This window comes from Rutidosis leptorrhynchoides, chromosome 2 (assembly GCF_046630445.1).
Source record: "Rutidosis leptorrhynchoides isolate AG116_Rl617_1_P2 chromosome 2, CSIRO_AGI_Rlap_v1, whole genome shotgun sequence".
Classification (NCBI taxonomy): Eukaryota; Viridiplantae; Streptophyta; class Magnoliopsida; order Asterales; family Asteraceae; genus Rutidosis; species Rutidosis leptorrhynchoides.
The window spans coordinates 438395405-438411848 of NC_092334.1; the positions used below are offsets into that span (position 1 = coordinate 438395405).

At 31.4% G+C, this 16444-nt stretch overlaps 1 non-coding gene across 1 annotated transcript; it reads right to left on the bottom strand.

The window, feature by feature from the left end:
- Positions 1-15391: 15391 nt before the first annotated feature.
- LOC139894984 (small nucleolar RNA R71) lies at positions 15392-15498 on the bottom strand. Its single transcript, XR_011775456.1, has one exon. It is a non-coding gene; the product is annotated as a small nucleolar RNA R71 (small nucleolar RNA).
- Between the last annotated feature and the right edge of the window lie 946 nt (positions 15499-16444).

Genomic DNA, 16444 nt, shown 5'->3' on the forward strand with positions numbered 1-16444 from the left:
TTAGTAAGTCGAGTTGGTTTGTAAACTTTTCTCGGGTGTTCTTTCCTTGGTTCTTTCATTTCTATTTGAATTTCTTGTTCACATTTTTCTTCGTTTCTTGGAATGGGAGGTTTGTATAGGAATTCTTCTTCATCACTCAAATTTGAATCCTCCCTATATTCCAATTTTGATTTTTCATATGTTGTTGATAACATATTTATGTTTTCATTTTGAAGGTTTTCTTGGGTGGTGAAATTATGATTAACTTCATTGTCAACTTCCATCGGACCATGTATGTAATGTTTAACTCTGTGACCATTAACTTTAAATTCAATCCCATTTGAATTTATTAATTCTATCGTTCCGTATGGGAAAACTCTTTTGACTATGAATGGTCCAGACCATCTTGATTTCAATTTTCCAGGAAATAGCTTGAATTGTGAATTGAAAAGAAGAACTCTGTCTCCTTCTTTAAATTCTTTTGAACTTCTGATTCTTTTATCATGCCATTTCTTCGTTCTTTCTTTATAGATTAACGAATTTTCGTATGCTTCATGTCTTAATTCTTCTAATTTGTTTAGTTGACTTAATCGTAGACGTCCGGCTTCATGTAAATCAAGATTACATGTCTTCAAAGCCCAAAATGCTTTATGTTCAATTTCTACTGGAAGATGACATGCTTTTCCATAAACAAGTCTAAAAGGTGTGGTTCCAATTGGAGTTTTGTAGGCTGTTCTAAAAGCCCAGAGTGCATCCTCCAATTTAATGGACCATTCCTTCGGATTTGATCCTACGGTTTTCTCTAGAATACGTTTTAAAGCTCGGTTTGTATTTTCAACTTGTCCACTTGTTTGTGGATGATATGCGGTGGAGATTTTATGAGTTACTCCATATCTTTTAAGAACTTTCTCAAGTTGATTATTACAAAAATGAGTACCCCGATCACTTATTAAAGCTTTCGGTGTTCCAAACCTTGAAAAAAGATGTTTTAAAAAGTGGACTACAACTCGTGCATCGTTAGTTGGGAGAGCTTGTGCTTCCGCCCATTTAGATACATAATCAATGGCTACGAGTATATATAGATTATTATGAGATTTTGGAAATGGACCCATAAAGACAATACCCCAAATGTCAAATACTTCACATACTTGGATGACATTTTGTGGCATTTCATCACGTTGACTTATTTTTCCGGCCCTTTGACAAGCATCACAGGATTTGCAAAGAAGGTGTGCGTCTTTGTAAATTGTAGGCCAATAGAATCCAGCATCATAAACTTTTCTTGCTGTTAGTTGAGGCCCATAATGCCCTCCTGTTGGTCCTGTGTGACAATGGTTTAATATTTTACTAGCTTCATCTCCAAATACACATCGGCGTATTATTCCATCTGGACAACTTTTAAACAGGTGTGGATCTTCCCAAAAATAGTGTTTTATATCACTGAAGAATTTCTTTCATTTTTGGTACGATAATTCTTTTTCAAGGAATCCACAAACTAAGTAGTTTGCATAGTCTGCAAACCATGGAATTTATTTATAATCTATCTTCAATAGATATTCATCAGGAAAGTTGTCTTGTATGGCCGATTCATTTAGAACTTCTAATTCGGGATTTTCAAGACGAGAAAGATGATCAGCGGCGAGATTTTCTGCTCCTCTTTTATCTCGGATTTCAATATCAAACTCTTGTAAGAGTAAGATCCAACGGATTAATCTTGGTTTAGCATCTTGTTTTGAAAATAGGTATCTAAGAGCAGAATGGTCGGTATAGACCACCGTTTTTGCTAGAACGAGATATGATCGAAATTTTTCAAACGCAAAGACAATAGCAAGGAGTTCTTTTTCAGTAGTTGTATAGTTCGTTTGTGCTCCTTGTAACGTCTTACTAGCATAATATATAGGTTGAAATCGTTTTTCAATCCTTTGTCCTAAAACGGCTCCCATTGCAAAATCACTTGCATCGCACATTAGTTCAAATGGTAGATTCCAATTTGGTGTTATCATGATCGGCGCATTAGTGAGTTTCTCTTTAAGAATATTAAAAGATATGATACACTCATCTGAAAAGATGAATGGAGCATCCTTTTCTAGGAGTTTATTCATAGGAGTGGCAATTTTAGAAAAATCTTTTATGAAACGTCGGTAAAAACCGGCATGCCCTAGAAAACTCCTAACTCCTCTAACATTGGTGGGATGTGGAAGTTTAGCAGTTACATCTACTTTAGCTCTATCCACTTCAATTCCTTCTTTTGAAATTTTATGTCCAAGAACGATGCCTTCTTTAACCATGAAATGGCATTTCTCCCAATTAAGTACTAGATTTGATTTTTCGCATCTAATAAGCATTCGTTCCAGATTAACTAGACATGATTCAAATGTATCACCGAAGACTGAAAAGTCATCCATGAAAACTTCCATGCATTCTTCTATCATGTCATGAAAAATCGCCATCATACACCTTTGAAAGGTTGCAGGGGCGTTGCAAAGTCCAAATGGCATGCGTTTGTAAGCAAAAGTACCATAAGGGCACGTGAACGTGGTTTTCTCTTGGTCCTCGGGTGCTATTGGAATTTGAAAATATCCGGAAAATCCATCTAGAAAACAATAGTAACTATTTACGGCAAATCTTTCCAACATTTGATCTATGAAAGGTAAGGGAAAGTGATCTTTTCTGGTGGCGTCATTTAATTTTCTATAATCAATACACACACGCCATCCTGTTACAGTTCTAGTAGGAATAAGCTCATTTTTTTCATTTGTAATGACAGTCATGCCACCCTTCTTAGGCACGCATTGAACTGGGCTTACCCATGGACTATCAGAGATTGGATAAATTAGACCTGCGTCTAGCAGTTTAATAATCTCTTTCTTAACTACATCTTGCATATTAGGATTTAGTCTTCATTGGCGTTGCACATACGTTTTATGACCTTCTTCTATAAGGATTTTATGTGTGCAATACGAAGGACTTATTCCTTTAATATCATGAATCTTCCATGCAATGGCTGGTTTATGAGCTTTCAACACAGAAATGAGTTGTGATTTCTCATTTTCAGTAAGAGAAGACGATATTATTACAGGTAATTCAGATTCACCATGTAAATAAGCGTATTCCAAATGGTTTGGAAGTGGCTTTAACTCTAATTTCGGAGGTTCTTCTATCGATGATTTGTATCGATATCTGTCTTCTTCTTTTAGCATTTGAATTTCTTCTATTGTTGGTTCATATCCATTAGCTATAAGTGAAGCTAACATTTCAGCTTCATCAATTGGTTCATTACCTTCTCCTAAAGAACATTCTCCTGTTCCTTGTAATTCTGGAAATTCTTCTAATAATTCTACATGTGCATCTATAGTTTGAATATAATAACATGTATCATCTGCAGATTGTGGTTGTTGCATGGCTCTATCAACTGAAAAGGTAACACTCTCGTCCTCTATACTTAGGGTCAATTTCTTACAGAACACGTCTATCATTGCTTTAGCCGTGTTTAAAAATGGTCTTCCTAATATGAGAGGAACTTGAGAATCTTCTTCCATGTCCAAAACAACAAAATCTACTGGAAATACTAAAGTACCAACTTTAACTAGCATGTTCTCCATTATCCTTCTAGGATATTTTATTGATCTATCGGCTAGTTGTATGCTTATTCTGGTTGGTTTCAATTCTCCAAGGTCTAGTTTAGTGTATAGTGAATATGGCATTAGATTTATACTAGCACCTAAATCTGCCAATGCTTCTATTGAACTAAGACTACCCAGAAAACATGGAATTGTGAAACTTCCTGGATCAGATAGTTTTTCTGGTATCTTATTCAACAGCACTGCTGAACAATTAGCATTCATGGTAACAGCCGAGAGTTCTTCCATTTTCTTTCTATTTGAGATTAGATCTTTCAAGAATTTAGCATATCTAGGCATTCCTGAAATCACATCAATGAAAGGAAGATTTACATTTATCTGTTTAAACATATCCAAGAATTTGGATTGTTCGGCTTCAAGTTTCTCTTTCTTCATTTTACTCGGGTAAGGAAGTGGTGGTTGGTATGGTTTAACATAAGGTTTAACCTTAACTGTGTTATCTTCATTAACCTTCTCAACTACCGGTTCTTTTTCCTTATCTTGATTAGGTTGGGGTTCTTATGGAGTAGGAATAGCTTCATCAGAAGTTACAGGTATTTCAGGTGGTTTAAGTGTTGTACCACTTCTTGTGGTAATAGCTTTAGCTGTTTCATTCCGAGGGTTAGCATTTGTATCACTAGGTAGACTTCCCGGTTTTCTTTCACCTATTAACCTTGCTAGGTTACTTACTTCTTGTTCCAGATTTTGAATAGAAGCTTGTTGATTTCTAAATGCTTGAGCATTTTGTTCATTAGTTTGTTTCTGAGATGTGAAAAACTGCGTTTGAGTTTCAACTAGCTTCGTCATCATATCTTCTAAATTCGGCTTTTTATCATCGGTTTGTTGTGGTGGTTTATTTTGAAAATTAGGTCTTTGCTAATTGTAAGTATTATTGGATACTTGTTGATTGCTAGGACCTTGTTGGTTGTTGTATGGAATATTTCGGTTATAATTCTGGTTTTGATTGTAAATCGGTCTTGGCGGTTGATAATTATTCTGATAATTATTTCCAGGCCTTTGGTTTATGTATGAAATATTCTCTCTTTGTTCCATTGTTAATTCAATACTGAGACAATCTTTTGTCAAATGTGGTCCTCCACACTGCTCACAACTAATTCGTATTGAGTGAATATCCTTAGTCATCTTTTCCATTCGTCTCTCGACAGCATCTATCTTTGCGGAAATGGAATCTAAGTCATGGCTAGAATCGGCTCTAGCTGCTTTAGATGATCTAACGATATCTTTTTCTTGGTGCCACTCATGTGAATGGGAAGCAGTGTTATCAATAATTTTGTAAGCATCAGTTTCGGTTTTCTTCACAATAGAACCACCAGCTGCTATATCTATGTCTTTCCTTGTAGTGATGTCGCATCCTTGGTAGAATATTTGTACTATTTGACAGGTGTCTAAACCATGTTGCGGACATCCTCTTAATAACTTTCCAAATCTTGTCCACGCCTCATATAGAGTTTCATTCGGCTTCTGTGTGAACGTAACAATTTCTCCTTGAAGTCTTACGGCTTTAGATGCAGGAAAGAATTGTTTAAGAAATTTTTCAACTAAAACGTCCCATGTATCAATCGCCCCTTCAGGTAACGATTTCAATCAATCTTTGGCTTCTCCCTTTAAAGTCCAGGGAAATAACATGAGATATATCTGTTCATCCTCCACTTCTCGGATTTTAAATAGTGTGCAGATCCTATTAAAGGTACGTAGATGTTCATTTGGATCTTCCTTCGGCGCACCACTAAATTGGAATTGATTAGTCACCATGTGTAGAATTTGTCCTTTGATTTCATAATCTGGCGCATTAATGTCTGGATGAGTAATTGCATGACCTTGGCCAGTGCGTTTAGCTCTCATTCGGTCTTCCATACTTAAAGGTTCCAGATTCTCCATAATTGAATTTGTTGAATCGGAATCACTAGAGGATTCTAATTTAATGGTTCGTTCCTCAACAATCTCTGTTTGAATGATTGGTGGTTCCGGAGGAAAGTTTAGTGGTTCAGGATCTACAAATCGTTCCTGAATATTCTCCGGATTCTCAATTGTGAGGTCGGGTTCAAAAAATGGATTATCGGAAATTTGAACTGGAATACTTGGTCGACTGGATGACGATTCTAAAGAAAAATCAACGGCAGTAATATTTGCTAAATGTCTTGATCTAGTTACAGGTGGTGAACGTACAAAAGGTGGTGAACGTCTTTCTCGGTGCATTCACTGAATATCCTATTAGTTTTTAAAAGTAAAGAAAAATTATAATAAGTTATCCAATCAATAGACTTTTCTGATTTTGCCCACGTTTCGAATAGCCAAAAGATGCAGCAGAGGGGCAGGATTCGTTTGGTCTCAATATAATTGAGGACTGTTTGGCTCCAATAACCCGGTCCACGTACAAATCCAACTATTACTACGAACCAGAAAATTTTGATGTCTATCAATTTAACCACTTAAAATAAATTTTAGTAATTTTAAGAAATTTAGATAAGAAGTAGAATAAAAATCTATGTCCTAAAACTAGAATAGCGAGAAATAAGAAAGAAAAAGAGTTCGTCGAAAAAGAAAAATGGTTGAAAAATAAAAGGTGACGGAAAAATAAAAGAAACTTATAACACTTAAAAACACTTGACTAACCTAACCTTATTACTACAACTAACTTAAAATTATAATCGCAAATTGAGATCACTAATTGAAATGATAATTGATACATAGGTAAAAGTCGTCTAAAAATATTAAAGCTTACAAGAAAAACTAAATCCCAAATGGAAATAACTTAAAAAGAAACTAAAACTTAAAAAGGCGTCGCAAAATTCTAAAGTACCTAAATCTTAGTCTAAAGAAAAAGCACTTAAGGAATTCTACGGCAAAGCCTAAAAATCTAGAAGTAAAAATAACTATGGCAAAAACTAAGTTTAAAACTAAATATGAGCTAAAAATACAAATATTACGCTAAAACGATTAAAAAGGGACAAAATATAAAAATATACAAAAAGTTGTAAAAAGTACAAATTTTATAAAAAAATATTATTTTTATATTATTTATTTATTAAAACTATTAATTTTAATTAAACTAATTTAACTAAATAAAACAAATTAAATAAAAAGAAACTTTAAAATAAAACTAATTATAATAATAATAATAATTTAGGGTTAATAATAATAATAATTAATAATTACCCATAATTAATGCTGAATTAGGGTTCTGTCAGCGCGTCAGAGCAGCTCCGCGAGTTGCGGTATTCCAAGCAGCAAACCCCGCGAGTCGCGGGGTTACAAAATTCAACTCTGGTACAGTTTAAAACTTGACGCGTTTTTTTTTTTATATTTTCTGTTTTTATATTTTCTGTTATATCAAAATATTTGTATAATACAAACTTATATTTAAAAACTTAAATAAAAATAGAACTTCTTTATAATTTTAAAAATATCTTAAAAATAGATTTATATATATTAAATTTTTTTATATGTTTTAAATAAAAACAAAATACTTAAATAAAACTTATATAAAAATAAAGAAACTTTATAAAACTTAAATATTTAACAAAATCATAAAAATACTTATATTTTTGTTTTTCTTTTTATATTTTCGAATATTTAAAACGTATTTTTATAAAAATGAATTTTAATAAAAGTAAACTAAAAATCTTTTTTTTTATATGTAGCGTTGCGCTTCCGGCGTTTAAGAGTTCCCCGGCAGCGGCGCCAAAAATACTTGATGTTTTAGCAGAGGTGTATAAAAAATAGCTTTAAATTTCAGCAGAAAAATACTATTAAATACGATACAATTTTACACAAGATATTTATTTATTTATAGAATGGATATACTTAAACCTTGCTACAACACTTATAGGCAGTGTACCTAATCGTACAGTAGTGTAGTTTTTAGTAAGTCCGGTTCGTTCAACAGGGAAAATCTTTAAACAAAGCTTAACGCTATATTAGTTTACTTTTATAAAAATACAAATATATATATAAGTAATATTATTATTATAAAGGGGGGTTTTTACCGTTTAATGACCGGTTTGTCGATTTTAAAACTTTAGTCGCAGTTAAAACCAAATGTAAAATAATAAATACAAGACTTAATTTAAAGCGTAAAGTAAATAACGATAATGAAATTGCGAATAATAAAAGTGCGATAAAATAAACTTGCGATAATTAAAAAGTACGATAATAACAATAAAAATGCGATAATTAGAAGTGCAATTAAATATAAAATAAAGGAAATAAAATATGAAATAAAAGAATTATACTTATTTAAACTTCCGTAATCATGATGTTTGACGTGTTGATTTTAGTTTTATGCACATGGGTTAATTGTCCTTTTCCTGGATTATTTAATATGTCCATACGGATTTGTCCATAATAGTCCATCAGTCATAAATATAAAGAGCGAAAGCCTTCGTCAAATTATTCTTATTCCCGAAGTCAAATATTCCAACTAATTGGGGATTCGAATTGTAACAAGGTTTTAATACTTTATTTAATGAATACACCAGGTTATCGACTGCGTGTAAACCAAGGTTTTACTACTTTTTTAACAATTACACCAATTACCCTTGAATGTAATTCACCCCTGTTTCAACAAGTCTATTAACTATTAATCCAGTTCCGTGCCCAGTAAAATGAATAATTATTGGTATTTATAGATATCCCGCCCACCGTACCCAGTCAAACGTATGTGGTTATATAAATACGTCGAATTATAAGTTTGTATATTAAATTAACAAGGTATTGTTTAGTTAATATAAAACCCATTAATAGCCCATAGTCTAATTTCCACAAGTGTCGTTCTTTTATCCAAACCCCAATTATGGTACAAAGCCCAATTACCCAATTTTAGTAATTAGCCCAACATCATGATTACTTCAGATTAAATAAGCATAATAATAACTTAGCTACGAGACATTAAATTAAAAAGGTTGAACATAACTTACAATGATTAAAAATAGCGTAGCATTACACGGACAGAATTTCGACTTACACCCTTACAATATTCGCTAACATACCCTTATTATTAGGATTAAAATTAAAATTAAAATATAAATTATAAATATAAATATTACGTATATAGATAGAGAGATGGATATATGAGTGTGTATAATGATCAGAATTCGGTTGGCTTTATAGGGAATTGAGTTCAGGGATACTCCGCGACTCGCGGCATTTTTTGCCTTCAAACTCCGCGAGTCGCGGAGTTTGAAAATACAGCTCACCAACTTTGGAGTCTTTCTTGCCGACGGATTTTTATTAATTATATAATATATAAATAATTATAAGAATTATTTAAATATTATATTATATCTATGTGCATAGTTGACTTGTAATTTTTAGTCCGTTGCGTCGAGCGTTGAGAGTTGACTCATGTCCAGGTTCCGGATTTTCGAACGTCCTTGCGTACAATTTAATATCTTGTACTTTGCGTTTTGAATCTTGTACTCTTGTAATTTCGAGACGTTTCTTATCAATAATTGGAACCTCTTTGATTGTCTTTTGTACTTTTGAGCTTTTTGGTCGTTTGCGTCTTCAATTCGTCGAATCTGTCTTTTGTCTTCACCTTTTATTATTTAAACGAATATCACTTGTAAATAGAACAATTGCAACTAAAAGCTTGTCTTTCTTAAGGAATAATGCTATGAAATATATGTTCGTTTTTAGCATTATCAAATATCCCCAAACAAAACCTCTCGTCTGTATAATAATAATAATAATCTCGAAGTACTAAAGCATCCGTACCCCGGATGGGACTTGTCGAGGTCCATAGATCTATCTTTAGGATTCGCGTCAATTAGGGGCCATACCCGTTTCCTAATTATTAGGTTACCAAGCTAAAAAAGGGTGATATTCAATATTCATAATCCAGCCATAGAATGTAGTTTTTGATCACTTGTGTCTATTTCGTAAAACATTAATAAAATCAGCGCATGTATTCTCAGTCCCAAAAATATATATAAAAAGGGAGTAATGAAACTCACAATACTGTATTTTGTAGTAAAAATACATATGACGACATTGAACATGTGTAGGGTTGGCCTTGGATTCACGAACCTATATCATTTGTGTATATATTAAAACGTATAATCGTAATCGAACAAATATATATATATATATACTTATTAGTGATATAATTTTTATATTAGTAACTTTTATATTTCATTATTAATATATATTAATTATATATATATATATATATATATATATATATATATATATATATATATATATATATATATATAAGTTTTGTTATGTCATATGAATTCAATATTTTATTTATATATATATATATATATATATATATATATATTATTTGTTTGTTAAAATAGTGGTTATAACATTATTAGAATAATATTAGTAGTGATTAAAATAATAATAATGAAAATACTAGTATTAATAATAATGATAATAATATTAATGATTCTCATAGTAATAATATTAATGATAATTTTATTAATAAATCTTATAATAATGATAATAACAGTTTTTAGATGAAAAGTTTAGTAATATTAACAATATTACTTATAAATAGATTAATAATACTAATGTTTAATAATGATACTAATACTAATATTAATTAAAAATAATGATAACATTAATAAGCATAATCATAATAATAATAATAATAATAATAATAATAATAATAATAATAATAATAATAATAATAATAATAATAATAATAATAATAATAATAATAATAATAATAATAATAATAATAATAATAATAATAATAATAATAATAATAATAATAATAATACGTAAATGATAAGATTAATAATAATGTCAATATTACTTAAAAAAAATATACTAATGATAATAATATTAATAGTAATAATAATAATGATAATGATAATGATAATAATAATAATAATAATAATAATAATAATAATAATAATAATAATAATAATAATAATAATAATAATAATAATAATAATAATAATAATAATAATAATAATAATAATAATAATAATAATAATAATAATAATAAGTAAACTACCTCAAAGAAGTAGCTCTAAAAAAATGCCCAAGTTCAGGTTTGAACCCGCGACCTCCCGCTAACCCGATAATATCCCTAACCATCTGAGCTAACCCATTTTCCTGGTTAAATTCCATTCCCGTATATATTTACCCGTTTTATTTATCTTTTTCCTTTTCTTCTTCTAAACCCAATCATCAATATGTATATACTTTTGGCCCAAGAATACAAATAAGTTCACGGCCCAATTTGTTGAATCCTAGCCCAACAAATAGGTTAGCCCAAAAATCGATTACAAGCTATCACGATTAAAGTTAAACCCTTGAGTCTTTCGGTTCACCAACATATATAATTATCATCAACATCAAACGTCACTGTCATCATCATATTTACATCATCCACATCGTCTCCATGTCATACACATATCTTTATCATCATAATACCCGTGATTATCACACACACATCTTCACAGGATCAATATTGTCGTTCCTAATCACTATCATCGTAAAATCTTCATCTTTGTTTAAAACATAACTCCAACAGAAACGCAGTTGCAGTAGCAGTTAAAGGGTTGTAACAGGTGGCATTTTACGGCTGCAATACTATTGATGGGTGGTGGATGGTGCTGGGTTTGATTAAAACGGCACATCGTGAACTAAAACTCGATAGAAAAACAAAAAAAAAAACAAATACTGTAGCAGTGATAATGATTGAAGGTTGTAACAGGATTGGGTTTCGATGGGTTATGTTGTGTGGTTTTCGAATAATAAAAGAGTAAGACAGGAACATTATAACAGCGTAGCAGTGAATTGCAGTTTTAATCATCTTCTTCCTATATAATCATCTTTGTCTCGCGTTAAATCAAAACAGTAACAATAATCGAGCTTTACGAATTTGTTTTGATAGTTTTAGCGTTGTTATCCCAAGTAGGAGCATGATAATGCTAAAAATGAACACATATTTCATAGCATTATCCTTCAAGAAAGACAAGCTTTTAGTTGCAATTGTTCTATTTACGAGTGATATTCGTTTAAATAATAAAAGGTGAAGACAAAAGACAGATTCGACGATTTGAAGACGCAAACGACCAAAAAGCTAAAAAGTACAAAGTACAATCCAAGTGGTTCAATTTATTGATGAGAAACGTCTCAAAATTACAAAAGTACAAGCCGCAAAAAGCAAAGTACAAGATATTAAATTATATGAAAAGGTGTTCGAAAATCCGGAACCGAGACATAAACCAACTATCAACGCGCGACACAACAGACCAAAAATTACAAGTCAACTATGCACAAGAATATAATATAATATATAATTAATTATATATATTATTATATATTATAATTTAAAGCAGCCCACGTTTAAATCACTATGGTGAGCTGGAATCCAAAGCTCCGCACTCGCGGAGCTGTGAAGCACAAAACCTCCGCACTCGCGGAGCTGTACAGTTCAAAGTGGGCCTATAAAAGGCCGCACATTCTGATCGATTTCATTACACCTTTTTCTTTTCCTTTCTCATATCATATACGATATATATATATATTTATATTTATATTTTATAATTTTAATTTAAGTTTAATAATAATAAGGTTATAGTGGCGAATGTTTTAAGTTTGTAAGTCGAAATTCTGTCCGTGTAACACAACGCGATTAATAATCATTGTAAGTTACGTTCAACCTTTTTAAATTAATGTCTCGTAGCTAAATTATTATTATGCTTATTTAAATCGAAGTAATCGTGATGTTGGGCTAAATATTAAAGATGGGGTTATTGGGCTTTGTACCATAATTGGGGTTTGGACAAAAGATTGACACTTGTGGAAATTAGACTATGGTCTATTAATGGGCTTTATATTAACTAAACGATACCTCGTTAATTTAATATAAAGGTTACAATTTGACGTATCTATATATAACCACATACGCTTAATCGGGTACGGTGGGCGGGATATTTATAAATACGAATTATTGTTCATTTGACCGGACACGGGGATGGATTATTAGTCACTGGACTCATTAAAACAGGGGTGGATTACATTCAAGGGTAATTGGTGTAATTGTTAATAAAGTATTAAAATCTTGGATTACACGCAGTCGATAACCTGGTGTATTCATTAAACAAAGTATTAAGACCTTGTTACAGTTCGAATCCCCAATCAGTTGGAATATTTGACTTCGGGTAATAAGATTAATTTGACGAAGACTCTCACACTTTATAATTATGACCGATGGACTATTATGGACAAAACCAGATGGACATATCGAATAATCCAGGACAAAGGACAATTAACACATGGTAATAAATTAAAATCAACACGTCAAACATCATGATTACGGAAGTTTAAATAAGCATAATTCCTTTATTTTATATCTCATCGTACTTTTAATTATCGCAATTTTATTTATCGTCATTTTATTTATCGCACTTTTATTTATCGCACTTTTATTTATCGTCATTTACTTTGCGCTTTAAATTAAGTCATTTGTATATTTAATATTTTACATTAGGTTTTAATTGCGACTTAAGACATAAAATTGACAAACCAGTCATTAAACGGTAAAACCCCCTTTTATAGCGTTAAACTCAGCTAGCTCCCTGCGGAACGAACCAGACTTACTAAAAACTACACTACTTTACGATTAGGTACACTGCTTATAGTGTTGTAGCAAGGTTTAGGTATATCCACTCTATAAATAAATAAATAACTTGTGTAAAATTGTATCGTATTTAATAGTATTTCGCAATAAAAATATAACTATTTCGTATACACCTCACATAACATCAAGCATTTTTGGCGCCGCTGCCGGGGAACACTTAACGCCGAAAGCGAAACGCTATATTTTGAAAAGAAAAAAAAAGAGATTGTTATTAAGTTTTAATCTATTTTTGTAAAAATATAAGTTTTAAATATTAAAAACAAAAATATAAAAACATAAAAAAAGAAAATCTATATCTATATTTTTAAGTTTATTAAAAAGTTTATATTTTTATTTATTGTAAAAATTTATAAAAAAACTAATAAGTAATTTTTAGTATAAGTTTTATTTAAATTACATTTTATATAAAATAAAAACAGAAAATAAAAAATCAAAGTAAAAAAAACAAAAAAAAAATTATTATAATCTGAACCTGCGTAATTTGAGCCTGCTACTCATTTAAACCTGCATTCTCCGCACACGCGGAACATTTGTGCAGCTAGGATCCGCACTCGCGGAGCTGTCTGACAGATGCAACCTGGTACATCATTAATTACGGGTTTAGGGTTTAATTTAATTATTATTATTATTAATTAACCTAATTAGGGTTTATATTTAATATTAATTAGTTATAGTTTAATTAAAGTTGTATTTTAAGTTTTAAGTGTTAATTAGTTTTATAAATTTATAAAATTAATACTTTTATACATTACGAAAAATAATATTTTTCTAAAAATTGTATTTTTATAACTTTAAGTTTTATTTTTATATTTTGTATCTTTTTATTTTGTTTAATCATAATTTGTATATTTTTCGTTCGTAATTAGTTTTAAACTTAGTTTTTGCCGTAGTATTTTATATTTCTAGATTTTTAGGCTTTGCCGTAAAATCCCTTAAATGCTTTTTCTATAGACTAAGATTTAGGTGCTTTAGAATTTTGCGACGCTGTTTTAAAATTTTAGTGCCTTTTAAGTTATTGCCGTTTTGGATATAGAATTCCTTTAAGCTTTAATACCTTTAGACGTAAGTTTTAATTCTTAGTTTTTAGGCTTTCAAGTTTCGACGCTCTACTTTCTTATTATAAATTTTCGAATTTTTGTTTTTCGACGATTTGTTTTTCGACCTCTTATTTTTTGACGCGCTTTTTCTTTTTCATTTCGACGCTCTAGTTTTTAGGACATAGAATTTTCTTTAAACTTCGACGAAAAATTATTTTAAGCGGTTAAATTGATAGATATCTAAAATTTTCTGGTTCGTAGTAATAGTTGAATTTGTTAGTGGCGAGTTGTGGGCTTCCGATTTAAAGGGTCCTGGCTACCTGCTGCATCTATTGGCTATTCGAAACGTGGGCAAAATCAGAAAAGTCTATTAATTTGATAACTTATATAATTTTTATCTTTATAACTAATAGGATATTCAGTGAATGCACCGAGCAAAGCGTTCACCACCTTTCATACGTTCTCCACCTGAAATTAGATCAAGACATCTAGCCAACATTGTCACCGTTAATTTTTCTTTAGAATCGTCATCTAGTCGACCAAGTACTCCAATTAAAATTTCCGATAATCCATTTTTTGAACCCGACCTCACAATTGAGAATCCGGAGGATATTCAGGGATAATTCAGAGATCCTGAACCACTAATCATTCCTCCTGAACCACAAATCACTCATCCAAAGATTGTTGAGGAAGAAACCATTAAATCAGAATCCTCTAGTGATTCAGATTCAACAAACTCAATCATGGAAAATCCGGAACCTCTAAGTATGGAAGACTTAATGAGGGCTAAACGCACTGGCCAAGGTCATGCCATTACTCAACCAGACATTAATGCGCCAGATTATGAAATCAAAGGACAAACACTACACATGGTAACTAATCAATGCCAATTTAGTGGTGCGCCGAAGGAGGATCCAAACGAACATCTTCGTACCTTTAATAGGATCTGTACTCTATTAAAAATCAGAGAAGTTGAGAATGAACAGATCTATCTCATGTTATTTCTCTGGACTTTAAAGGGAGAAGCCAAAGATTGGTTAGAATCATTACCTGAAGGGGCGATTGATACATGGGATGTTTTAGTTAAAAAATTTCTTAAACAATTCTTTCTGGCATCTAAAGCAGTGAGACTTCAAGGAGAAATAGTTACGTTCACGCAAAAGCCAAATGAAACTTTATATGAAGCATGGACAAGATTTGGAAAATTGTTGAGAGGATGTCCTCAACATGGTTTAGACACTTATCAAATAGTACAAATATTCTACCAAGGATGCGATATTACTACACGAAAAGACATCGATATAGCAGCTGGTGGTTCAATTATGAAGAAAACTGCAACTGAAGCTTACAAAATTATTGATAACACTGCTTCCCATTCACATGAGTGGCATCAAGAAAAAGACATCGTTAGATCATCTAAAGCGGCTAGAGCCGATTCTAGCCATGACTTTGATTCCATTTCCGCAAAGTTAGATGCTTTCGAGAGACGAATGGAAAAGATGACTAAAGATATTCACGCTATAAGAATTAGTTGTGAGCAGTGTGGAGGACCACATTTGACAAAAGATTGTCTCAGTATTGAACAAACAATGGAACAAAGAGAGAATGTTTCATATATAAACCAAAGGCCTGGAAATAATTATCAGAATAATTATCAACCGCCAAGACCAAACTACAATCAGAATTATAACCGAAATGTTCCATACAACAACCAACAAGGTCCTAGCAATCAACAAGTATCTAACAATACTTACAATCAGCAAAGACCTATTTTTCAAAATAAACCACCACAAACCGATGATAAAAAGCCAAATTTAGAAGATATGATGTCAAAGCTAGTTGAATCTCAAACTTAGTTTTTCATATCTCAGAAACAAACCAATGAACAAAATGCTCAAGCATTTAGAAATCAACAAGCTTCTATTCAAAATCTGGAACAAGAAGTAAGCAACCTAGCAAGGTTGATAAGTGAAAGAAAATCGGGAAATCTACCTAGCGATACAAATGCTAACCCCCGGAATGAAACAACTAAAGTCATTACCACGAGAAGTGGTATTACACTTAAACCACCTGAAATACCTGTAATTTCTGATGACTCTATTCCTACTCCACAAGCACCACAGCCTGAGCAAGAGAAGGAAACAGAACCGGTAGTTGAAAAGGTTAATGAAGATAACACA